General features: G+C 39.6%; 1 non-coding gene across 1 annotated transcript; it reads right to left on the reverse strand.

The window, feature by feature from the left end:
- Positions 1-7,714: 7,714 nt before the first annotated feature.
- Positions 7,715-7,821, reverse strand: LOC141681404 (small nucleolar RNA R71). The gene has a single exon (XR_012558842.1). It is a non-coding gene; the product is annotated as a small nucleolar RNA R71 (small nucleolar RNA).
- Between the last annotated feature and the right edge of the window lie 1,713 nt (positions 7,822-9,534).

Below are 9,534 nucleotides of genomic sequence, written 5' to 3' on the forward strand. Positions count from 1 at the left end.
TGTCAGGAACAAAGCTAGATTGGTTACCAAGGGCTATTGTCAATAAAAAGGAAAGGATTTTGATGAAACTTTTGCTCCTGTTGCAACACTTGAAGCCATTAGAATTTTCTTAGTCTATGCAGCCCATGCCAATTTCAAAGTCTATCAAATGGATGTCAAAAGTGCCTTTCTGAATGGAGATTTGGAGGAAGAAGTCTATGTCAGTCAGCCTCCTGGTTTTGAAGATCCAAATTTTGTAGAATATGTCTACTATCTTTTGAATGCACTTTATGGACTGAAGCAAGCACCTAGAGCCTGGTATGATACTTTGTCAAAGTTTCTCTTAGAAAATCACTTCACAAGAGGTACTATTGACAAAACTTTATTCTTTAGAAATGTTAATGGCTCTAGTATACTTGTTCAAATTTATGTAGATGATATTATATTTGGCTCTACAGATGAAAAACTTTGCAAAAAGTTTACCAAAATGATGCAAAGTAAGTATAAAATGAGCATGATGGGAGAACTAACTTACTTTCTTGGTTTACAAGTTAAGCAAGTTAGTGATGGAATATTTATTAGTCAAACCAAATATATTTATGATCTTTTAAAGAAGTTTGATCTAATGGATTGCACATCTACAAAAACTCCCATAACCACTGCAACTAAACTTGAATTAAACACTACTAAAAAGTCTGTGGATATTTCAAGCTATAGAGGCATGGTTGGCTCACTTTTTTACTTAATAGCTAGTAGGCCAGATATAATGTTTGCTACTTTTCTTTGTGCTAGATTTCAAGCTGATCCTAGAGAATCTCATTTAACAGCTATAAAGCGAATTTTCAGATATCTCAAGGGAACACCAAAACTTGGCATTTGGTACCCTAGTGATTCTGGTTTTGATCTAACTGGATATTCAGATGCAGACTATGCAGGGTGCAATATTGATAGAAAAAGCACAATAGAAACCTGTCAATTTCTAGGAAACAAGCTAGTATTCTGGTTCAGTAAAAAGCAAAATTCAGTCTCTACTTCTACAGTTGAGGCTGAATATATTGCTGCTGGCAGTTGCTGTGCACAAATTCTATAGATGAAAAACCAATTGTTGGACTATGGTCTGTAAGTGGACAGAATTTCTAATTTCTGTGATAACATAAGTGCAATTTCCATTACTGAAAATCCAGTACAGCATTCAAGAAGAAAGCACATAGACATCAAGTATCACTTCATTAGGGAACATGGAATGAGTGGCACTGTGGAACTTCTTTTTGTTCCAACTGAGAAGTAGCTTGTAGATATCTTTACCAAGCCACTTGATGAATTTACCTTTACTAGGTTGGTAAGTGAGTTAGGTATGCTAAATTATTCTGAAATTATTTTTGATAATTTTGCAAGTCGTAATGCAGCCAGAAATTTAATTGATTTTTCTGTTTTAGATGAAATTTTGGTTAAGTAAAAATTTACATTTCGACGGATGATTCATTATCCATCGAGTTTGATCATCCATTGAAATAGAAGATGGTAACTCAATTACTTTTCTGGATTATTATATACCCGACGATAATTGCTTTATTCTCATCCGTCAAATTGTCTACATCTTAGCCGTTAAAGTTCTGAACATTATCCATCGGATATACTTACATTCTGTAAGTATATCACGACAGATAATTGATAGAATTTTGACAGTTTATTTTTACTTTTAAACGACTATTTTGGGCAACTCTCATTGGGTCTTTAATTGTTACCTTTAATTTTTATCCCATTTTATCTGAGAATGCATAAAAGCCTTACTTCAAGTTTATTTTAGCTTTTATCTTTCTCTATTACAATTAACTGCTCTCTTCTTCCCCAAAGCAAAATCTTCTTTCTTTCTACAAATTTCCTTGCTTTAACAATGGCACCAGTAGTCAAGATCATGTCTCAGTCAAGATTCATTTATGAGAAAAACAATTTCGTAGCTCTTGTGAACAAAGAAATTCCATCCTTTGAGGATTATCTCAAAATGATGGATTTTGTGAAGGGATGTAAGCTTAGTTATGCCATGCTGGAATCACCCACAATCTACTGTGAAGTTGTGGAGGAGATGTGGACTACTACTATTGATCATGAAACTGACAAAACTATAACTCTCACCATTAAAGGTAAGGAATTTTGCATTAACCGTGACACTATTCAAGCATGCTTTGAAATTCCTGATAACACCACTACTAAACCATACACAGATGCTGACTTAGTTAACTTGCTTAATACTGTTGGCTATGCACTTCCCATCACTAAGTTAAGTCAGATTAGGAGGCTAGGTCTTAGGAAAGAGTGGAGTTTTCAGTGTGATGTAGTTACCAAAGTGTTTTCTGGTAAAATAAGAAACTTTGATTCTGTCAGTACTACTATGCTTAACATGCTCTACATGCTGGTTAATGATACTTACTATAATTTTAGTGATGCTATCATGTTTGAGTTAGGCTACAAGTTAGGGGAGATGAAAAAGAGATCTAGGAATGTTTATTATGTTAAATTTCTTATGATTATTGCTAACCATATTTGCGAGGATCTTGTGATTGAGAACCCAACCAATAAACTGAATTGTTGGGTTCAAGAAAGAAGAGTTATTGCATATTTAAACAGGGTTGATCATCACAAGGAAGTGCCCCTTGTTTATTTTCCTATCATGGAGGGCCCTCGGGTAAGTGAGGTAAATACTATTGTCTCTACTCCTTCTACCTCTTAAATTTCTTTGCCATTGACTATGGCTATGGCATCTGTGTCAATGACCCAACAGATGCCTACCCAAGCCACAAAATCCAAATCTTCTAAATCCAAATCAAAGAAACCACACTCCGGTGTCTCTCAAAAGGTGCTAGTTTCAAAAGCCACCAAAACCAAAGAGGGGAGTGTGAAGGTGGGTAAACATAAAAGAAACCCTAAGAATAAGGATGGTGAGGTGAGTGTACCCAAACCTAGCCACACCACAGTTTCCCAACAAATTGTGGTGCTTAATAAGGAAATTAGCACAACTCTAGTTTTATCCTCCCAAAAGGATGTTACTATTGAAATAAGCTCCCAACCACGAGCACAGGTCAAAAGGGTTAAAGACACAGATTCACCCCAAACTTATACAAGAAAGAAGAAAGCTAGAAAACTTGGGGATGAACAGGGATCACACACAGTGCAAGCTGGAGCTAAAGACTCAGTCACTATACCATCTCAAATTCAGTTTGATGTGGCTCCAATAAATGTGAAGTCACAACCAAAATCTTTAACTATGGAAGTACCAAACACACAAAAATCTCCCACTAATTCTCTGGATATGGATATGATTCACACATCAATCCCCGATTCTCATTCTTTAACTCTGTTGGAGAAGCCAAAATTCAGTTCAAGTCAGCATCATCTTCTAGATGATTTATTGGCTCACTTGCCAATTTTTTCAGGAACTGTTGAGACTTATGTGCCTAAATTATCATCAATTTGCACAGAGTCCACAATAGTTTCAACTCCAAACTCTATCATTTCCTCTATTCCAGTGGATACTGTTCATCCGTCGGCCAGTGATTGTATCCCGGCGGATATGCCTATCAGCAGTCATCTGTCGGCTATCCCAACTACTACCCCGATGGATGTTCTTCATCCGTCGGTACTCACTACACAAGCTGATTTCTCAGCAATTGTTACAAGTGTAGATGAGTTAGTAGTTGTACAATAACTTCTAGGATTGAGGGAAGGGAGTGAATAGAGTGAGAGGCTGAGTTGCTCTCAGGCAAAAGGAGAGGAAAAGAGAGAAAATATGCATGCTATTTCTTCCAGCCTGGCAAAAGTAAGTGAGGGGAGTTCAACCTTAGTAGGTAAAGGTGAGGGTGTGAGGGTGGTGAGTCAAGGGGAGCCCTTGATGCAAGAAAATAGAGAAAATGAGAGAAATACAGGTACTGAAATTTGGGAAGAGCCCATTGTGAGTGTGATATGGGCCTAAAAATAAGCCTAGGAATATAATTAATGTTAAATCAATTAGACCTGATACGGTCGAATAACGAAGCCCAATTAGAAAGGGCCCAAAACCCTGAATATTAATTAATTTCATAATTAATTAATAAGGGAGAAATCAGTTGTTAAGATGAGTCCCAGTGAGGATATAAATCCTTGTAGATTAGCCTCCAAGGGACCTAAAGGATAAGGAATCAGTTTCCTGCTTCCTAGGACTCCAAAGTCCATTCTAATTCTGAGACTTGCCCACCAAGTCTCCTAGATCTAGTCCAATTCAAGGACTCCCAACACCTATATAAGGGGTCTCACCCCCATAAATCAGAACTACATTTTTTGACTTGATTGTTGGCAATCAGCAAGGTACGTAGGCATCTTGTTAAGGCAGATCAAGTCACGAGACACAAGAGCAGTCAAATCGAGCCTCGAAGCTCATGAACCCTAGTAATAAATACAGCAATTAATATACCCTAGTTTTTAATCCAAAACATTTGGCGCCGTCTGTGGGAAACCGTAACAACAACTATGGCGAGAACACAGAGTGGACACAACGCCCCTGAAGGAACACCAGCTGGGAAAACTCAAACGATTTCGTTGATGGTAGAGATACCTCCACACTCATCCTACGCCTCCACCCAAGGAGGAACCCCGATAGGGGCAACTGAGCCTCAGCTACAAGAGGCGAATCCCCCAGCTCTACAAGGGACGAATCCCCCGACTCCTCAAGGTACGAATCCCTAACTTCAGCAGATACATGCACCTGTGAACTCTCAACCCGTAAGGTATGAATATTCAACTATTGTTACCACTAATCCCCCTAGGGATGCCCCTGTACCCCGAGGTTGGACATACTGGATGGAGTGAAGCACGGGGGAAAACACCCCCTATATACGAGGTTTGGCTCCTATCCCGGAGGATCAAGAATTTTCTGGTCCTTATACTGAGAGAGACTTTGAATCTTCGAATGATGATGTGGCTCCAAGAAGGAGGCGTGCTGGTAAAAAGCCGATGCCTGATGGTAACCAACATCCCAGGAGCACCCGTGGGACGAATCCCCAAGAAGTGTAGGAGAGAATCAGGGCTCACGAGGTTGAGATTCAAAGGCTGAAGCGCGACTTGGAGGCACACCCGGCCCCCAGACCCCCACTACCTCCAAGGGGGAGAAATCCTCCTCTAATCATAGACCTAGATGGTCCGTTACAGAGAAGGACTGCTATCCCAAGAGTTGATCCATGCAATCTTCTTCCACTTGGAGATCCTGATGTAACTACTCCACCATTCACTGAAGAAATAATGAGCGCCCATATCTCAAGAAAGTTCAAGATGCCCACCATCAAAGCTTATGATGGCACCGGAGTTCCCGCTAATCATGTCAGGACATTCTCTAATGCACTGTTGCTGCAGCCCATGAACAACGCTATTATATGTCGGGTCTTTCCTCAAACCCTGTCGGGAATGGCTCAAAGATGGTATAGCCATTTTCCCCCGAATTCCATTGGGTCTTTCAGAGAACTAAGTCAGGCTTTTATTAAGCAATTCATCAGCGGAAGAGTGCATGAGAAAAGTTCAGCGTCCCTCATGAGCATTGTGCGGGAGTAAAGGAATCCTTGAGAGACTATCTGAATCGTTTCACAAAGGAAGCTTTAAAAGTCCCGGACCTTGATGACAAGGTAGCTATGATACACTGCAATAGGGAACTGGTGAGTGGCATTTATGACACTTTATTATGCTCTAATAAGCTTTGAATTGATGCATTTGTACTCAAGTTGGTAAGTTTTTAACGTGTTTTCTAGTGTTTTTACATTTCAGGCATTAATCTGTGAATCAGGTGAATTAGCATTGTTTTGGTGCTAATATGGTGTCTAGGTAGTCTTGGAATAAAAGCTCGTTGAAGCCGGCTCGAAGCCGCAAGATAAAGAAAAAAAAGAAGTTATTTCCGGCAGAAGCCCAGCGCGCCCACACTAAACAAGCGCGCGGCCGCGCCGAAGTACAGGGAGCCAGTGCACCTGCACTGATGAAGCGCGCGGCCGCGCCGTGTCGGGATAATAAAATCCTGATTCTATTACAATTCTATTTTCTGGACTCCTGGGTTGATTGGACTGCTATATATTGATAACTCAAGACCGTTTTCTAAAAAGGAGACTTGCCAGAGCACAATGAGAAAACAACAAGAGACCTATAGCATAATTCAAGAAAGGCGAAGACGATCTAGTTTACTGTTGTGAATCTTTGTTTTGAGTTATAATCTTGGATGCTTGTTTCTTATTTTGTTGAACCTATACTCTTGTTTGTACTTGGTTTTATTTATTCGTTATAAATATTACATTTTATATACCATGCTTTCATTGGAACCCACATTGATGATGAGTCCGATTATGGGCTAATTGTTATCGTGGGGTTCTAGCGGATTTATTTATGGATTTCTTTAGTTAAATTATTTGATGTCTAAGTATGTGGTGATTGTATGACATCCTAGTATTGGTTGTGCGTATTCGTCTTATGAGCGTTGTGAACTTATAAGATAGTGTGTTAATTGTTAATGAAGCGAAAGTGAATTTAAGGAATTAGAACTTGCCATGCTAGCATAGGTTCATGTATTGTCATGCATGATTCTTAGGTAATTTTAACCATCTTACTTGCCCTATATAATCATGATAGATAACTTGTGCTTAAACCGTTATGTTGTCAAATTCTATAGACATATAAAGTCTCAATATAATTGGTGTCTATTCAGCTTTTATCTCTTTTGTGGATGTCTGGTAGTATGGTACTCGTGCAACGAAAATTGGCGTTTATCAGTTTCGTGTTATTTGATTAGTGTCATCACCATTGCATGCTAAGGTTAAGAATAATAAGGCTATTGAATGAAGTATTTAATGAAGTTAGAATCACATATTTATCATACTTATTAATTCAATCAATCTTATTCTCATAGTTATAATTATTAGTTTAATTCTTAGTTATAAACAATTTCACTGCGTTATCATCTTAGCATTGAATAATAACCATACATTGTTGCTTAAGTGCATGAATTAATTAGTTAACCAATACAGTCTTTGTGGGAATAAACTAGAAAAGATTCTATACTACTTGCGAACTCGTATAATTGCGTGTATTATTAGTGTGTGTTTAGCGGCTAACAAGTTTTTGGCGCCGCTGCCGGGGACTGCAGTGTTAATTGATAGTTTATGTGCTTTCCATCAATGGTCGTTAAAGTTCATTGACTCGGACATCGGTACTTATCTATTTTCTTGTCTTATTTCAGGTACTCTAGCGAGGGTGTATGCATACGTGTTCGCGTACTCGTAAGAGAATACTGGATGAAGCCGAGGAAGAAGAAGAGAAAGTCGAAGAACTAGTAGTAGTAGCGATGGGAGATCAAGTAGAAAATCCGAAGGCTTTGATGGACTATTCTCAGCCTAAGATTAATAACATTCAGTCAAGCATCATCAGACCAGCCATCAAGGCTAACACTTTTGAGATCAAGTCAAGCATGATTCAGATGATACAGAACTCAATTCAGTTTGGCGATTCTCCTACTGAAGACCCCAATATGCACATCAGGGATTTTATCGAGATCTGCGACACTTTCAAATTCAATGATGTGACTGAAGATGCTATCAAGCTATGCCTGTTCCCATTCTCTCTGAGGGACAAGGCTAAGTGCTGGTTACACTCTCTTCCAGAAGGATCTACCACCACTTGGGAGGATCTTGCGTAAAAGTTTCTCACTAAATTCTTTCCCATGGAGAAGACTGCTGCAAACATGAATGCTCTTACCCAGTTTGCTCAGCAAACAGGCGAATCTCTGTTTGAGGCTTGGGATCGGTATAAGGAGATGCTAAGGAAGTGTCCACACCATGGCATTCCTGATTGGATGATTATTAATTGCTTCTATAATGGCTTGGGTGCAACTTCTAGACCCATGCTTGATGCAGCATCAAGAGGATCCTTGTGGGCTAAGAGCTACGATGAAGCTTATGAACTTATTGAACTGATGGTTGCTAATGAGTACAAGAATCCTTCCCAAAGACTGACTCAGGGAAAAGTTGTAGGAATTATGGAGTTGGACGCATCAACTGCTATCGATGCCCAACTTAAGGCTTTGACAATGAAGGTGGACACTTTGGCTAATTATGGAGTAAATCAAATTGCTAGTGTCTGTGAGTTTTGTGTTGGTGCCCATGAGACTGATCAGTGCATAATTTCTAGTGAATCAGCTCAGTTCGTGAGCAACTTCCAGCGATCGCAACAACCTGTTCCAGCCACCTATCATCCCAACAACTGCAATCATCCTAATTTCAGTTCGAGCAATGCTCAGAATGCGGTTCAATAGCCTTATCAGCAGTACCCAGCTAAATAATACAACCCCCCTGGTTTTTAGCAACCACAGTATACACCTAGACAGCAACTCCAGCTGTAACAAGCCAATGAAAAATTTAAAATTAGAGGATTTGAAGCTTATGTGCAAGAGTCAAGTTATTTCTATCAAGACCTTGGAAAATGAAATTGGGAAAACTGCCAATGCCTTGCTAAATCGTCAGCCTGGTACATTACCTAGTGACACTGAAGTGCCAGGAAAGAGGGAAGCTACAGAGCAAGTAAAGGAAATCACTTTAAGGTCGAGAAAGGTTGCGAATCCCGAACAAACTCAAGAGTTAACTGAAGAAGTTGGGGCTGAGAAAGAAGTAGTGCAGCAGGATGAAGAAGTGGAACCAAGGAAGACTACTGTTGAGCACACTCCTCCTGAGGGTAATACAGGGGAGAAACAGATCTATCATTCACCGCCTTTTCTCAAGCGGCTGCAGAAGAAAAAGATAGACAAGCAATTTAAGAAGTTTCTGGAGGTGTTCAAGAAACTTCATATCAACATACCTTTCACCGAGGCTCTCAAGCAGATGCCTAGTTATGCAAAGTTTATGAAAGGTATTCTCTCTCAGAAGGTGAAGCTAGACGATTTAGAGACAGTCGCTCTCACAGAGGAATGCAGTGTTGTGCTGCAACAGAAGTTGCCTCCGAAAGTTAAAGATCCAGGAAGCTTCACTATTCCATGTACTATTGGAAAATCGTCTTTTGACAAATGCTTATGTGACTTGGGAGCTATCATCAATCTGATGCCTTTTTCAATTTTTAAGCAATTGGATTTACCTGATCCCAAACCGACTTATATGACCTTGCAGTTGGCCGACCTTTCTATTACATATCCGCGAGGTATTGTGGAGGATGTCTTGGTCAAGGTTGATAAACTCATCTTTCCTGCTGATTTTATAATTCTTGATTTCGAGGAGGATAAGAAGATTCCCATAATCTTGGGAAGACCCTTCCTGGCAACTGGTCGAACCTTGATAGATGTGCTGAAGGGTGAGCTCACCATGCGAGTTCTGGATCAGGATGTTACCTTTAATGTGTTCAATGCTATGAAATTACTTACTGATAATGAGGAGTGCTTAAAAATGGAGTTGGTCGATTCGGCGGTCACCGCGGAACTTGATCAATTGCTAAGATTCGATGCCTTAGAAAAAGCCTTATTGGGGAATTTAGATAGTGAAGATGACGAAGGGGAAGAATAATTACAATATT

This window comes from Apium graveolens, chromosome 8, assembly GCF_009905375.1.
Source record: "Apium graveolens cultivar Ventura chromosome 8, ASM990537v1, whole genome shotgun sequence".
NCBI classification, from domain to species: domain Eukaryota; kingdom Viridiplantae; phylum Streptophyta; class Magnoliopsida; order Apiales; family Apiaceae; genus Apium; species Apium graveolens.